Source organism: Heterocephalus glaber, unplaced genomic scaffold, assembly GCF_053883595.1.
Source record: "Heterocephalus glaber isolate CG9 unplaced genomic scaffold, H.glaber_assembly_v1.0 deba00001550, whole genome shotgun sequence".
In the NCBI taxonomy this organism is placed as follows: Eukaryota; Metazoa; Chordata; class Mammalia; order Rodentia; family Bathyergidae; genus Heterocephalus; species Heterocephalus glaber.
The window spans coordinates 18,396,945-18,414,524 of NW_028258343.1; the positions used below are offsets into that span (position 1 = coordinate 18,396,945).

The window sequence follows — 17,580 nt, forward strand, 5'->3', positions numbered from 1 at the left end:
AGGACACTGGCTCCACGGTGTTTGGTGAGCTATGAAAGGCCTTTGTGATCTCATAAGAAAAATCATAGAAACCAAAAATCTTACAGCTGACATAAGTCTCTTGGATTAAAGCATTTCCTTTAGAAGTACAACTTTAAATGTACATGTCTAATATCCACATGAAAAAGTTCTCAGCATCATTAGCCATTAAAAAAATGCAAACAACACTTCAGTGAGATTTCCAACAATGGAATGGTTAAAATTTAATTTAAAAGTTTGTAATAATACACAGTACCAAGAATGTAGAGAAGACTACACTTCTTCTCATACATTGCTGTAGAAAGAGAAAGTACTCCAAATCCATCTACAAGATGTTCACTTCTGCAGCCCTTCTTTATAGTTGCCCATAGACATAATCTCCCTAAATACTTCCAATGTCCCATTTGTGAAACGTAATGTTCACACAGCTGTGCATATGTATTCTGCCCCTAGCCCACCACACACAGGAAAGAATATCTCAGTTGCTGCTATATAGCTGCTAGAAAAATGTGAAATTTCCTTTAACAATCATGTTTATGGCAGCAATTTGAAAGTAAAGCTGAACATGACTACATGACCTTTTAGCATTTACTCTTATTTTTTCTTTTCAACCTAGATTGTAATCTCTTCATCTCTGTACCTGGAACGTAGTTGGTGTTATAGTTCCTGGAGTACAATGGGACATAGTAATTGTGAGATGTCCAAATCTTTTGCCATTTTTATTGGATTGTTTGTCAACTATTTTTTTAATTTTTAGAAATTCTTTAAACTGTCTAGATTAAAATCTTTGTCAGAGATAGGTAGGTAGGTAGATGGATAGATAGATAGATGATAGAGCAAATATTTTCTCCTAGTGTGTGGCTTGCCTATTTATTTTCTTAATAGTCCTTTCAAATAAAAATCATTTATTTCAGTGAATTCTCGTGTATCAATTTTTTATTTTATTTTAGTTTTATGTTCTGTCTAATTAATCTGGTTTCCCCTCCACCCCCCCAAAATAAATAAATACACATATTACTGATATATCAAGGAGTGAATTCTAGGAACAGTGGGGGTTAAGAGTGGTAAAAACTTATTGAAAGAAAGACAGCTTCTGTCTAAGAGAGATAGAAGGGGGACTGAAAAGTGTGTTGCCTCAGGAGCCTGTTTCCCAAGGGGTTTTATGGATCAAAACCACCAGGCGAGGCGGGTTTGAGGTGGGATAAAACTACAGCCAACTAATAAGATGGCAGGTACAGCTACTTAGGTAATACTGATCCAATGGGAAATCACAAGGTGGAGCAAATCTATGATCAACCAATAAGATTACAAGTATAGTGGGTTAGGTCATATTGATTAAATGGGGATCAAATGGGGAAGCAAGTCACACAGCAAGTATACAAGCACTGAGCAAGGATTTTTGGTAAGGGATGGGTCAGAGAGCTTTCCTAGAAGACCTTGCCCCCTCACCCAGGTGACTGATACCTATTTAGAACATCAATCACTGTATTCATCCCTAGGAGAAGCACTTGGGTGTGGTAGTTTCTCTTTTTCCAAGGCTGACCTTCAGTGAATGTGTCTCAATTGTCCTCCTTGTTGGCTCCTGGAGGGCCAGCCCTGTCTAACTGCCTACAAGATATCTAATTAACTTACCTATCTGCAATGTTATGATGGAGGGCTGACTAAACCCTAAAGCCACTATCTTACATTATGGTTTATTTATTATATCATGAAGCTTTTACCTTGGGAAATAGAAAGCAACAGAATAGAAGAATTAGGAAGGATAATTAAGCATTAGATGAATGAATCTATTTTTAAACTAGAAAAGTGTATCAGTAGGAGAAAACCAATGTGCTGTCATCAGATTGTGGAATCTCAACAGATGCGTGATGTTGAGTTCTTAGTTGGATGTTGAGAGTAGCCTGATCTCCCCATTGCTGAAGGTGAAGGACCCACAGAAATGATCCTGAAGAGCACGAAAGATTGGTGATGGTGTCCTCATGAAGTGTGTAGTAGAGATAAACTTGCCGATCGCAACAGTTTATCTAACCCAATCCTACTGACCATGCTCTTCACTTAAAAATAAATCTTTGAAGCACATCTCAGTATTTGAAGAACACTTTGAATAGAGAAAGGTGACTTGTTTGCAGGAGGCTGCCCCACAATCCCACCCTCCATGTCTTCTCTTCCTCCTAGACCCCCAATAGCTACAATGAGAATCACTCCTTTGAATTAGAAAAATACTCCTCAAGGAACCACAATGTGCATGTTATATACAACTATATGTTGTTTAAATATGTGCAAACATAAAATCAACTATCAGTATGCCCTAATTCTTATGAAGCTATAAAGCCAAATAATTTCACAACCAAAATTAACTTAAGTGAAATAAGCACACAGTGAAAAATCCAATTTACAACATTAATTTAAGGAGGTGGACACAGGTTGCCAGCCAAAGCATCAATACTGTACTAATTCTGTGATTCAGGTTCTTTTGAACTCCGTATGCCTAAAGAAGAGGGTGCTGAATGGTGATTCAATATCACTTTTCTCTCCTTAAAGTGCTGTGAAGTCTATGGAAAATGTGTATAAATATTTAATATTTAATAATTACTTAATATTTAATAATTGTTTGATTTATGGCACATATATATGTGTGGGTCATAAATTAAATAATTTCAGATCTGCTAGAAATTAAAACTTTAATTTCCAGGTCTCAAATTATTTGGCAATTCTAAGTCTTCATTCTGTCACTGGACAGGGTCACAGGATCAGAAGGGGTTTCCAAAGCTCAGATAAAGAACTTCACTCATCCAACCTGTAGAACAGGACTTCAGACTTTCCAAATCTCATTGCAGAAGAAGAATTTTCAGGTCTAGTCAGTAAGGGGTTCAGGAAGGTTTTAATTATGCAGAAATTAAAAGGTACGCATTCAAAGGAATCCATGGGAGTCCTCAAGAGAGGGGGCATTATTTCCCAGATTTCCCAGAATGGGGAACATTTAATGCTTCTCTTGAGGCAGTAGAAACCCAGGAAAAGATGGCTCACGTTCCAGAAGGGTACTAGCCCATTTTACAGGCATGGGCCTGGTTTGTTTGTTTCAGGTGGATAATTTAAGCATTTTGTGAATTCTCTCAACCTGTTCCTTTATCTTAGGATCAGGTTCCTGCTCTTCACTTTCTCAACCAAGCCAATTTATGGACTTTTGGTATTTCTGAGGAATTTTGGGTGTGATGAGTCTAGAAGAAAAGGAGTCTAAATTTAACCAAGGGACTGCTGATATAGATCGCTTTGGGTGACGTTGACTGGGCCCAGAAATTGCAGCCTTCTTAAAAGTATGGTTTTTAACTGGTTTTCTATCTCCTTTCTACCTACCTTTTATTTCTTCCATCCTACCTCAATTCTACCAGGATGGCAGCACAAATCAAACCTTGGTCTTCCGGTCTTCCAGTGGACCCTTGGAAGAGCATCACAGGGGATGTGCCCGGGGAGCAGACAGGGACTCTGTCCCAGAGCACTGGTCCTCACAGGAGTGTCCCCATGCGCTTCACTTGATCCTCACAGGCTGCTAGCCGTGTGTCCTGTTTTTGTGAGGCTGCTGTCAGGGAGCCAGAAAGAGTTTGGATTCTGACCTGCAGGAAACAGCAAGAAGATGATACAAGGAGGGAGAAAAGGTCAGAGACACACATAGCTGCCTGCCCTACTAGGAAAGAGGTAGCCTCCTTCCATGCCCCTGCCCCCTGTACTGGTATGGGACTGGCTGGTCTCAGCTGTCAGTTCTTTGTCTCCAGAATGAGTAATCAAATTGTTTGAAGTGAATAATTGAGAGCATATTTGTAATGATGAGGGCACAGTATAGAAGTTCAAAACAAGTATACTCTGGACTTGCAGTAAGAACTTTTGTCACCTAACATGGAGAGAAAGTCTTCTTCTCTGCAGCCAGCCTGTGTGCAGTATGTATTAAGCAGTGGAGACTCAGAGAACACGCTGGATTGCCTCCTTGCCTTCAAGTACTTAGTTCAAAGAATTAAGACTGTTTAAATGACAATTTTTGCAAGGTGTAGAAAGAGCTGGAAATGAAAAGGCCTGGATTCCTACCTCGGTTTGCACTAAGTCTTAGCTCTTGTTCATAAGCTAATCACTTGAATCCTCCAACTCTCATGTTACTCCTCTTTAAAACAGAGACCATGTCATGCCTTGCTCCAGCACTATTATCAAACCAGATACTGCGTGATAAATAGTACCCTAGTAAACGTGAGATATTATGATGAGAGATTTTCAAAATCAAAGCGACATCTCATCCAACTCCCTCACATTACAGGTGCTAAAACAGAATCCCAGAATGTGCATGATTGTCTATCGAGGTACAGTTAGAGCTTCCTCGGGGACTCCCCTGAGGGTGGACCGGCCTCGGTCCCAGAGTTTTGGCCTGACCCTCCCCACCTTCCTTCCTCCCCTTTGTCCCCTGTGCGTTAAAAAACAACGCACGACATACATGGTATTGTTAATCTAAACTTCTCATAGAAAATACTGAGGCGATCAAGCAGGAAAGCAATGACATTCAGAGTCTGAGAAGGTTTCCCAGAGCAGGTGCCCCGTGGATTACAGGATCTCCTTTGGATTCCTGTCAGTCCCATTGTTTATGAGCACAGATATAAACTCTCGCAGCACTTCCCACTCTCTGGGACCTCTTTAAAGGACTCCTCACTTTCTAAAGCTGATTAGTGAGCCTATGTTCACTCAGACGCAACAAAAAGCCAGGCACTTTTTAGACCTACCAATGGTTTCCTGCTTTTTATGAGGTGTCTTATTTTTGGTCAGTGCCACTTCCCCAACACCCCTACCCACTCCTGAAAGTTCTCACTGGCTCATCTGGGCCCTGTTTATAGGAGAAAGTTTGACTCTCAGTCTTTTTGAGTTGGAGCACCATTTGGAACAATCTGGCTCATAAACTCCTACAGCTCCTTTCTTGGCCTTATCATGACCTGAACATTTTGTTAACAAAGCACCCTGTTAATGTTTTGACCACAAGAACTAATGTGCTTCAGGCTGACCGTGTTGCCAAAGTGGTGCCTGCTCCTAAAAAGGGAAAGTATTAATTCTATTTTCAAAATAAGTCATCTTTCCCCAGCTATATTAGGAAATGTCATCAATCAGTCCAAGAAGCCTGCAGCCTGTGGGAGAGGGTGCTGGGGGAAGGGAGCGTGAATTCCCTGCTATCCCTGTACCCCACTTCCCGTAGGGGGCAGTTGAAGTTCCTTGTGTATAAAATGCAACTCCCTTCACATGGAAACAGGCCTGGAAAACACAAAGTCATCCTCAGAGGGTGCAGCCAGACTGATACCTAGGAGGTGACCCAGTAACAAAGCTGATCTGGGAGTCTGGGTGAAGTCACTCTCAGCTCCAGTCATCACCACAGTCTCAAGTCCTAAAAAATGATTCCTCTAAGAGTGAATGCTAAAGGCTGTCGGCCTGCCTTCACTAGGAAGGAGGGGAAGGTCAGGTAGAGTTGCACAGGGCAAGACTGGAGCTTCAAGACTCGAGAGGGTCCACACTGCTGGGGCTCGGGCAGCCCTGCCACTCTCGAGCACAGAAAGGGAAGAGAGAGTTCAAAACAGAGCCTGCTGAAGCCATCTGCAGGCAAATCCCATTAGCCCAGGTGCAAGGCAAACAGTCCTGTGCCAGATCCCCTGAGTCGTGGGAAGAGTCCAAATCCCCCAGGAAAAAGATCACCGGTGGAGGGGGACACTCGAGCCTGTAAGGCTCTTTTCCCTCTAATGCTGCTGCTCTGTGAAAACCCACAGATCACCTGGGGACGGCTCCACCTCCACCTCCAGAGGAAACGTCCTCTTTCCCCAAAACCTTTCTCGCATCACTAAAATGCTATATTGTTTTCCTCTCTTTCATAGAAATTCTCTCAGCTCTAATCTGCTTTGATGCACGTGTACATTCTGAAGTTTATAGCAATGTGTAATATTTACATTCTATAAAGTTACAAGAGCTCATGTTCATGAGCTTGATGTTCATGGGATAGTTAGTAGTCCCCTTCTTAGTCTGCAGATTTGTGGATTCATTGATAGTAGGCACTGCCTACAATTTCTTTTACAATTCCCTCATTACCCAGAGGAGTTTCTCTTGAAGTATCTGCTCAAACAGGATGACTTACTATGTCTATGGCATATTGTATTCCTTCCCTCTAAATGTTGATACAAAGTCATTAAAATAAGAAATGAATGAAGGAAATAAAATAAAGGTAAAAGGATCTTTGGCTCAGTAAGCTAGCTCAGTTGTCTCAGGTCTCCTAAAAATGGGCCAGATCTTGAGAACACTTTAAACTCACAGGATACTAATACGGAACCCACTCCTAAGCATCAACCTCTTCCCACTCCCAGGCCAATATGGCTGACAATTTTTCCATTACCTCCCACAATCAGAATCCCAGGACAACAGTAATGCCCTTCTCTTTTAGGTCACAGTTCACCCCAGGCAATTTACATTCCTGACCTTTTAAGGGACAGCCTTCTTGTTTCTTGGTCCAATCCACAAAACCCTTTCATAGGTAGGAGTTTGTATTAAAGTAAAAATAGTTGAACCAAGATGCTGAAATCAGACAGAAATTTCTCAGTTATGGGAGGTAACCAGACAGAAGTTAGGTGGCAATATTTGACAAGCTTATGTCAGGGGGATTAAAACATGGAACAAGAGCCAGACTAAGATTCATCAATGGGCTTGCAACTATTAGAGTCTGGGACTATGAAAAAGAAGATAGATGCAGGGGAGACATTTCTACCAGATCAGTCATTAAGTCAGGAAAATGTCACCCAGACACAAAATTCTAAAGCAGAAGTTGGGGGTGAGAACATTTCTATTACTAACCTTATGGAGAAGAATCAAACTTCTGGTAATATCAAGCATTGCACCAGTTTTATGTTGTGAGGCAGAGGTAATTACTAAAATATTTCCCCCAAAACCTCTCATCTTTCTAAATGTGTGTCCTATTTATGGAACAATGAATGGTTAAAATCTTGAGAAAATTGTGTTCTTCTAAATACTTATTATGTAAATAATAAAACATAAAGTAAAACATAATTTGTTTAAAAATTCCCAAACAAAAGATTCTACTGCTTGGGGAATACCCTCTGTGCTTTAAGTTATTAAATTAAGTTGTGTAATTAGTTGGGCTTTGTCATCCAAGCCATGTTTCTGTTCCACAAAAAGACAATGGGACAGAGCCTTAGCAACCAGATGAAGACAAGCGATTCCCAGGACTCAGAAGCCACAGAGCTGTGTGGCCAGGGACCGAAATGCCAGTACCTGTCTCCCTTGGGCTCATACTGGCCCTGAGTATGCACCCGAGTACACAAAACAGGGCCGCTGGCAGATTTTGCAACTATGTTAGAAGCATATGTATCGTTCTTCCTTCTCTGTTATAGCTCTGACCTGGACTTAGGAGATTTTCTGCATTAAGCAATTTAAGAAGTAACATCCTGAGAATGCTACATTTGCCTTGCTAAATGCACCCTCACTGTCAGCACAACAAACTACCCAGTCACTGCAGATCATAGCAAGTTTACCTGTCTCAGGGCAACAGCTGCTTGGTTTGAATTTTAAGAAGTTATTGAGTAATTGTGTCTAGTAATTGAGTAGCAGTGTCTAGCTCTCAGAACTAAATTCTGATTTGAATGGCACAAAATTATACTTGTTAGTACTTTTACATTTCTAATAAATATCCATAGTAGATAAACTTTCCATATCATCTAAGAAAAGCAAATAAAATATTTCAAAAAAATATAACTTCATAGGCTAATGATCAAGAGACGGAGGGAGAGAGGGAAGAAAGGGGAGGGAAGAGAATGAAAAAAGAATTAAGCTGTGTCATGTACATGTACTGACCCCCACGGGGAAGGTAGTCATTATGTCCTGCAAATGTGGACCAACCCAAAATAAAATATTTGTTTAACAAAAGAACTACAACAAAATGTTGTCTTTAAAGTTATATTTGCTCCTAATTTATCTCATTGCAGACTACTTTTCAATCCCTTTATCACACAGTGAACAAAGTAGGCTTGAATTCTCATTAGTGATTCAAGCATATTGATTCTAATTCATTACAGAGTTTACAAAATGTTTACAAAAATGTCATTGCTCTTTTTGGTATAGAAACTAGTTTGATAAAGTTCATAGTCCATAGAAGTATAACTAAAAAATCCTCAGTAAAAGTATGAATTTCAATTTGTATGTTTTAAAGTTTTTCTTAATCAGTAGACCTTGGGGGGCAGGGATTTAGCTCAGTGGTTTCGCCACCTGCTGCATAAGCACAAGGACCCAAGTTCGATCCCCAGTACCAAAAAATAAATAAATAAATAATCAGTAGACCTTGGTGAATTAAAATATCCTCATATTTTTAGTGCTGGAATTTTACAATAAATTTCAGAAAAGAAAATATTTTAATTCATTTTTATTTGTTTTAATACTAACTGAATATTTTGAAAGTATGTGGTCCCGTTTCATTTATGAATTGTCTTACAGCTCTTCTTTGCAGTTAGATATCTGGCATGCAATGTTCTAGCTTTTCGTCTAAAAATAGCTACTCTCGTACTTGAGTTAATATGATTTACAGAACTGTCACATTTAGATTTTTTGTATTGTTTATAATGGAGGTAGTGAGAGATTAAAAAGCATACTGTGAGAATGCACAGCCAGCAAAGTGGGAAGAAGCCAGGAAGTGTGATGTCCTAAAAGCCTAGTGAAGAATGTGGCTAAACAGAGCCCTGGATCAAAGTCGTCACATGCTGCTAACTGGCAACTCCAGTGGCTTCAAATGCATACAAGTTAGGTATGTGTGTGTTCATTCTCTTTCAAACTCCACATAAATGACAACAAAGAAGTTTAAAAAGATCTGATCTCATATAACCAAAGAGAATGGAAGCAGAGACCACTGCAGGTAAGCAAACTTTCAGAAGATGAAAGTAGACAGATGAGCAGACGTGACTTAGCTGAGAGGAGGAGCTTCCAGCCTTCACAGGGGGATGACAGTCCACAGGAAGCAGCATCACTTCTACTCAAGAGCCCTAGGAAGGATCAAGAATTAGAGGTAAAGCTCTGAAGGGTAGAAAGTTGTAAGTAAAGAATTGGGTGAAAATTTATGTGAGGAAAAATTAGATGCCCCAAATCACCTCCCAATCCCAAATACCCTGAGGTTACCCAACCTGTACCCTGATAGAAAAGAAGAATAAAGCATATTCTCTAGAAAATTCACAATAAAATTTAGTAGATTTGCCAAGCCAAACTAAAGTTGGGCATGAGATTCCCGACTAAAAACCTAGCCTATTACATTAAAATATTTATACTAACACTAGAATTCCTAGCCCCTTCCTCAAAGAGGTCTAGAAAGCTGTTGCCAAGGATTATTGTCTCTAAATAGGGGAAAGCATGAAATAAGGCCCAGAGAAAAAACCTACAGACACAATAGAAACAGTTGATTTCTCATTTTTGCTACCTGGCCACCCCAAGGAATCACAGGACACACATTCTTCAATTCCAGTCAACTTTTCTTTGAAATAAATCAGGTCAGAAACCTTCTAGCACAGAAGTCAGAGTCTACAATACACAAACAGAATAAAGGTAACTCACAAGAAACAGATACACTGTATGGAGAAGAAAACAGTCACAGCTGACTGAGATACAGGCCCAGGGATGGATTTAAGCATGCAAGCTGTTTATGAGGACATGGCTTCCTAGGGAACAGAAGCAAAAGTGGGCAGGGAAAGCAGTGAAGGAGCAAAGCTGGTCCTGCATCAGCGTAAGCCTCCATCTCTCTGGGGCTGGAACAGCCTTCAGAATGGTGTCAAGTGGGCCAAGATGGCCAAGCATGGCCCCCTGGGACCCTCCTCAGACACAGTGACCCAGTGAGGGGAAGCAGTCACGGTCTCAGGTCCTTCTTCAGAGAAGCGTTCAAATGGTGCATCCAACGTCCACCACAAGAACTTTAAAGAATTCGTAACGAGTATCTTTACAAGGCCAAACAAAGGTATTATTTCATTTTGCAAAACAAGAAAAGAATGCTTTATGGAGAACATAAAAGATCTCTAGAAATGTAAGAACATAACAATGGGATTTTTTTTAATTCCACAGAAAAGGTGAAAGATAAAATTGAAAAAAGTCTTCCAGACAATGAAGAGAGATTTGGGAAGTAGTTTGAATAAAATAAATTTTGAAATTAGAGAAAAAAATCATGAAGTCTAATATTGAAATAATGAGAACACCTAGAAAAAAGAACAGAAAGAAGAAAGAAAAACTTATTAGATAACTAATAAAAAAAAAAAACCCCACTACATTAATCACAAAGGACATTGTGTTCTGATCTGAAAATTCCCATTAAGTCTGCAGTACAATAAATAAGAGGGGAAAGGACATATTTTTTAGAAAATTTTCAAAACTTTAGAAATAAAGAATAGATTCTAAAAACTTTCAAAGGGGGGAAAAAGGAATCTCATGTGCTAGATTAGAATTTAAAACAGCTTCACACTGTATACCAACAAAGACAGAAAGTAATGGGTCATCTTGAAAATTCTGAAAGTAAATAATCTTCATCCAAAATATCATATCTCGCAAAGCTTTAATAAAGTGTAAAGGTAGAAAATAAAAATATTTTTGCCATTCAGCTAGGAAAAAAAAAAGAAAGAGAATAACCGCAAAACCTATGTGATTCAGGAAATAAGAACCGGCAGGAAAGGATGAAGACAATCTCCATTTGATGGTGAAGGGAGGACCCGGGACATAGCCATAGCGTAAGCACCAGGACTGGAACTAGCTGTGGGGCAGGGCAGCCAAAGGGCCTAGGGGAAGGACAGGGGCAGCTTCAAAACTGAAACTGATGGGTGGCTTTTTCTACTTCTACAAAGAGGGATTGTGTCCTTGTCTCTGGATTTGGAGAATGAAACAGTGCTAGGTCACCCAGACACAAACTAAAAAAAAAAAATCATTTAGAAAAACAAATATTTGGAAAGAAAGATCAAAGCGTTGTGCTTACCTCAGCTGTTTACAGTATTTCTATACCCTTAAAGGTAAATCTGAATATAGGTTAAATTAAAAGTGATAATTTAACTATACTTAAAGGATGAAGAATTAAGGCATGAAAGAGAAAAGTTGACAGGGCTGGATTCTTTTCCCTATGTGAGAAAGCAATAGAGTATACCTAAAGTTAAATCACACAGAAAAGAAAATACAGGATGCGTCGGGGATTTAGCTCAGTGATTATGCCACCTGCCTCACAAGCACAAGGACCCGAGTTCGATCCCCAGTACCAAAAAAAACTAGCTTATCAAATAGAAAGTGGTATAATTAATCTGCCCATCAGGAGCCAACAGTGATGACAGGGGAGGCGATGCTGCTGTTTACTAAAAACATCATAATACTATTTGTCTCTCTGCATTGTATACCTGCATTAAATTGATAATAATTCAATATTAATTTTCATAACTCTTGTACCTAATCTCTTTCTATTTTTTGATTTATAATGCTGCAATTCAGTCCAGGAGGAACAAATCCAAGTTCATGCATATTTTATGGCATCTGGGAAAGAAAAACAATCAGTAAGCCAATAGTGGTTGTAGGGGGGCTGATTTTAATGATTTGATTTCACATTTTAAGATTTTTTTGGGCTCTGATGAAATATGGTGAGTTGGCCCGCCTTCCCCTTTAGCTCAGCCACCATTTAACAAGAAGAAACAGCTGTTGGCATGTAGATGAAACCGTCTTTCCTTTTGATTTCTACATTTGACCTGGATACGTGAGGAAGAATCATCAGAGTCTCATGTTAGAATTGCTGTTTACATCTACAACTGAACACCATTCATATATCACCCTGTTGAGCACTGTCACCTTAACATAGTAAACAACTCAAAAGAAAAATTGTAACAATCATTTTAATGGGCTTTTTCTTCGTTTATTTCATAGAAAGAAACTAAAACTGATTTGTGAAAATAAACAACTCCTGCTTTGCTTATCTCTCTCTTTTAAACTGATCCATCAACCAGATCATCACAAGTGTTCTGTAAATCTCTTTCATTCCCCTTATTTTAGAAGGAGAAAGAGACTGTGGATCCCAGTGGAAAAAAAGGCCATTGTTTGTCTGGGTTCCTGAGATCTCCTTTACCTCTGAGTCACAGGACATTTTTAAAGTTCTTAAAATTGCACAGTAGTAAGACAGAGAAGGACCAGAGTGTGGTAATGCACACCTATAATCCCAGCATTCTGGAGGCTGAGCCAGCAGGATGGTAAATTCAAGGCCAGCCTGGGCTACTCAGTGAGTTCAATGCCAGTTCAGACTATACACCAAGACTTTAGACAAATAATCCACCACCTCCCTCAATGGTCAGTTGGGTAGTCTTGTTTTCAGAGCTGACTGTCATTTGTTTATAAGAACTGTAGATTTAGGCACAAAGGCTGATGTGAGTTATTCTTTTTCTTTAATGAGTTCACTGGCTTTTACAGTGTAAGGAGTAATGACACTGAATTGGGCTAGTATATTAACTCTTCAACTCAAACAAATAAGACGCTCTACCCTGGGCTAGCAGTGTTTCACAACCAACCAGGAGTTGCTTTCATCTGGCCCTTTTTTTCTGCTAAGAGTGTCATCTAAACCCCATCATATCTACTTACTGAAGGTCATGTACCAATTTTTTTCTCTGCAACACAGACATTAATTCCTGTTCCCAAACACATTGACCTTTCCATGATTGCACATCATCCACCAAAGCTTGCTTAGTCATGTTATTTCCCAACCAAAACTGAATTCTTTGGAAAATGTTTCCTCAGTTAATCTCTGAGGTGGGGACTGAGCAACAATAACAACCTCAGGGTTATCTAGAGTTGAATCATCTTTAGGGCACTTTCTACCAAAACTTTATTTCAGAAGAAACTTAGAAAAGTCATAGCTCTAACCCATGAAGGCTAATTTTGAGTCTAATAATCCTCCAGAATAAAATGTACCAACAAGGTACAACAAAGTAATACTCTGCAGTATTATTAAAATAAAAATAGATGAGTTGTTGATAGTCATGTCTTTTGATGATAACTAAATAAAATTCCTTTTTTATTGTGTTCATTCCTCAGGTACTTGAAGCATTGTAGGAACTGTGAAAGCCAGATATTAGAACAAAGACAGCTGAATACAGCTTTGCTGCCTTGAGTGTGTAAATTATGCTTATCCAAGGTCAAGTTGATTTAGATATCCTATGTTATGGCTTATATCTAGATGTTTTCCCAAAGCTTCATGAGCTCATAGATGGGGCTTTGGGAGGTAGCTGGATCATGATTGTATAATCCTGGGACTAAGAGAGTGTGGTACTGGATTACCCCACTGATTGGTTTAGCATAGTTCTGGATGTAAATAATGGGAAGGCCCACCTGGGTAGGGTGGCACCATCCAATAGGCTTGTGGCCTGGATGGGATAAAAGTCCAGAAGGCTGCTTGCTGCTTCCTGCCTGCCTTGCCATGGACTGTTTCTCCTCTGCCCTGCCTCTCTGCCATGCCACCCTGCCTTAGAACTAGCCAACTATGGACTGAAACCTCTACAAATTGTGAGCTAAAATAAACTTTTCCTTCTTTAACTTGTGGGTGTTGAGTATTTTGTCCCAGTGATGAGAAACTAACTACGACACCCTACAAGTCAGCTAAATCAGATATGTGGGGCATTTTTTAAAGTTTTTTTTCAATCCCAACTACAAGATAAACTAACTCATACTACAAAAATGGTCAGCCTTTCAGGTTGTTTAGCTTCACAACTGACTTACTGATTAAGCCAAGACTGTAGGAATTTTAAAAAATGCTAACATATGCACACAAAACTTCCTAAACCTATGTCCAAAATAGGGCCAAGTGTGTAGGGTTGGAGAGGAATACAAGACAGTCCAATTTCAAAAACCAACCAAGCTAGGGCAAGGTCTCACTCTTCTATATTTTACTCTAATTCTAAACTTCTCTAATTATTCTTGACAGGAATACCTAGGTTTAGTTACTGCCCCAGTGCTAAGGATTTGAAACACTAGGGTTGACAGACACAGGAAATGTAGACAATGATACAAAACAGTGTGTGTGCGTGTGTGTGTGTGTGTGTGTGTGTGTGTCCTATTGGCTGAAGGTAATATGTTAATATCATAATTGTAGAGTTTGAAGTCAATGTAGAAAAGCTGCCTCAACCTTGTACACATATAATAGGCTCCTTTTGATACACTATTCAGTAAGAAATCACTTCAAGGGCTAGGTTGTTCTCACCAAGAATGGATGTAGTTGAGACTCACCAGGCTCTTCATTCTTTTTATTTTCTGTTTCTCACTTTCTTCCATCTCAGTTAATTCTTGCTTTCTCACTGTCCCTTTCTCCTGAAAATCTAAAGCCACAATTCTAGCATGAGATTGCAAGTTGGTTTTACATTTTACTCACAAGTCATCCTAAAGAGTGAGACTATTCAAGGTCGAGAGGTACAGTGAGGAAGAAATTCTTTTCTCTAGATAAAATTAATGGAAGAGTTTCAACTCTTACTCAAGAGATATATGATAAAATGTCTCCATATTGTTTTTATTTTACAAGAAGGAAAATTTCATTTATATTAATTTACAGGGAACCAATATCTTGGTTTATTTGTATGTGTGTGTGTGTGTGTGTGTGTATGTGTGTGTGTGTGTGTGTGTAAAGTGCTACACAGGAAAGTGTGGTTAAGGACAGCATTGCTTTGAGGGGCCTGAGGCTGAGACAAACATCAACACTTTCCTCATTATTTGGCCAAACTACCATAATTAAGTTTCCATATTTTGGTAAATTGAGGGGTCACTGCAGCCAAACAGATGTCAAACAGCACGGATTCAAAATTCACACCCTAAAACGTCTGGGGCTCTTTGTGTGCTTCCTGACATCGATCCAGCAGAGATTGTAGATGTGTGTGAAATGAGACTGTTCCCTTGCTTCCTTGACTTGACCCTTTGGGGTTTACAGAAAGGCTGAACACCCAGGCCACCCCCCTCACCCCGTTCCACAATGCTGCTTCCGAGGCCTGGACGCACGGACCACCAGAATTCTGCTGGGTTCCCACATGGACATCTGAAAGAAAAGACAAAAAATTCCTTTCCAGGATGTGTGAGGCCTTAGTTCTCCGAACACACTGAGGACTGCTGAGTTCGTTTGATTTCCCTGAAAACAACCACTGACATTCGCCATCTATTTAGAGTAGGATTTCAAATCCACCTCCAGCCTATCTTCTTAAAGCAGCAAATCATGAGCCTGACTTTCCAGGCCTGTCACTGATTGCCTCCTGGCCCTGTGTTTGTCCTGCTGCTGTGTATAGCAGATGAAATTCAAGATTCCTCAGAAAAAAACATGGCAGGACAACTCCTTGGATGGATGACCTTCCAAATAACTTTCTCATTCCTTTCATGTTCAGAGAAGGAAAAAGGAGGCCAGAAAGCTATGCGACGGTGAACAAAGGCCAGAATTGTAATTTATATCTCTGACCTGACAGAAAGGTGAAAACAAAGAGAATGGTTTTCTTCTTTCACTGTACTGACCTCTCCTCAAGGATGTTTTGCTAAGAAAAATCGTATACTTTTACATGAAGCATCTTTCATTTGTACTTTTAGCTGTAATCAGTCATTTCAAACTTGACATGAACAGGAGAACTCTTGTTAGGTCCTTGAAGGTAGGAGATCAGTAGACTCGCTTGTTTCTAAACCTCAGAACAATGCCTGGCATGTGGTAGATGCTCAGTAAATACCTGTTGGTAGCTGGTGGGCTGTAAGTGGACCGAGGGCGTAATGAGACCTGATAGCATACTGTAGATCCCTACATACTCCATATACACATTGCATACCCACGTGAGCTTCCTGCCAACCTTCTACAACTCTGCTTGGGTTGTTTTAACTCATTTCTTTCCTGCACAAATGTATTCTCTTCTCAGTATCTCCAACTCTGCCATGTGCCTCTTTTATTCCACACTTTCGCTGATCTTGAATAAATCAGAGACCAATTTTCAGCATAAGTTTTAATTTATGGCTCTACTATCCTTTCTAAGCATATCCCTGACAGCCATGGAAGAGCCTTCACCTACAGCAGGGCAAACTGAGTTTAGGACTGACTTCAGAGACTACTCATTTCCAATGTTTGTAGAACCACAAAAAATCCAACTTCAATCACCTTAGAAAATTAACTACTTTACATGAGCAATGCCCACAATCATGAGTCTTGTCTGTTTCACGAAAACAGAACTCTATAAGGATTTTTCCAAGTTAAACCATTTCCCAGAACCTGATAGAAATCCGACTTTGCCCCAGCTCAGAAATACTTTGTAAGGAATGTTACAAAGAAGTCTTCATTATACACAAAGAAATGTGATTTTTCTATGATCTGTTAAAGCACAGAAATGATTGACAATCATCGACCCTAAAAATCAGCCTTTTGGGGTTTTCCTGGGCAGCCTGGTCCTCCCGACTCTGTACCACCTGGCCAAGGTCTAATGTGACCTTATTCCGTGGTGTGGAACCTACAGATACCCTACAAGCAAAACAGACTTCTCCTGGGTCCTGTTCCTTCAGGGCTCTTGCTAAGTGCAAAGTAACCCAATCTATTAGCTCAGCAGCAACAACGGCCTTCTCCTATTTGCCCACTAACAATTACCCAACTTAAGCAATGGGCTCTCAGAAAGGCACATTTGGGCCCCACGCAAGGAAGGCAGGAGAGAGCTCTATTGCTGTTTTCACCACCTTTGGCTAGCACTAGACATGCCAGGGTGGTGCCCTCTTTTCCCCAAATGACAGAGGCTCCCAAATTTGAGCCTCTAGAGTACCAATGGCACCTCTGTCACAACTGCTAGGTTCCTACAGGAGCAGAGCCTGTCACCGGGATGGTTTGAATCGGAACGCTGACTGTGATCTCAGTCAATTCTTGTGCTAACGGTGCACAAAACTCAAATATTGTATTTGAAAACTAGGCAAAAAAAAAAAATCCACTCTGTCTTTAATGTTGGGAACCATTATTTCATACTTCACTCTGAAGTCTGGAAATAGTGGAAAAATTCCACCAGCCAGGGAAAACCTTGTGAACTGGAATAGTGACTGAAGTTTCATTAACCCACTGCGAACTCCAAATACTCTCCGAAGAAATCACGCTTGAACCAGCCCCAAGCCTATTGTTGTTCTTTAAATTTTCCACAGCATTAAGAGGGCCTGAGAATTTTCATAAGGCTGAACTATGTTCTCACTGAAGTGGTTCCGCCACAATTTAGCAGCACCCTGGGGGATAAAAAGCAGTGGGGTCCCTCACATTAATGTCACTGGCTTTGTGGACCTAGCTCAGTGGTTCCAGCCAATTATAATCTCCTGGAAAATAGCCAAGAATATGAATGTAGGAAATGTTGGTAAGGCACAAAAGATTTCGGACCCAGAAAGGTGATGTTTGCAAAGTCATTTTTGTTAAAATGAAAATAGGGATTGATTGTAAGGTAAGATGGACTTACCTGCTATTTTCTTATGTTTTCTTATGCTATTTTCTGGTCTCAAAGGCTTAGAAAGATACAGTATACCCTAAAAATC

The 17,580-nt window shown here is 40.0% G+C and overlaps 1 long non-coding RNA gene across 1 annotated transcript in view; it reads right to left on the reverse strand.

The window, feature by feature from the left end:
• Positions 1–17,580, reverse strand: part of LOC110349464 (uncharacterized) — a 59,144-nt gene that overhangs the window by 13,904 nt on the left and 27,660 nt on the right. Inside the window, exon 2 of the long non-coding RNA XR_002395421.2 lies at positions 3,373–3,629. This is a non-coding gene — a long non-coding RNA (uncharacterized LOC110349464). The remainder of the gene's footprint in view (positions 1–3,372; positions 3,630–17,580) is intronic.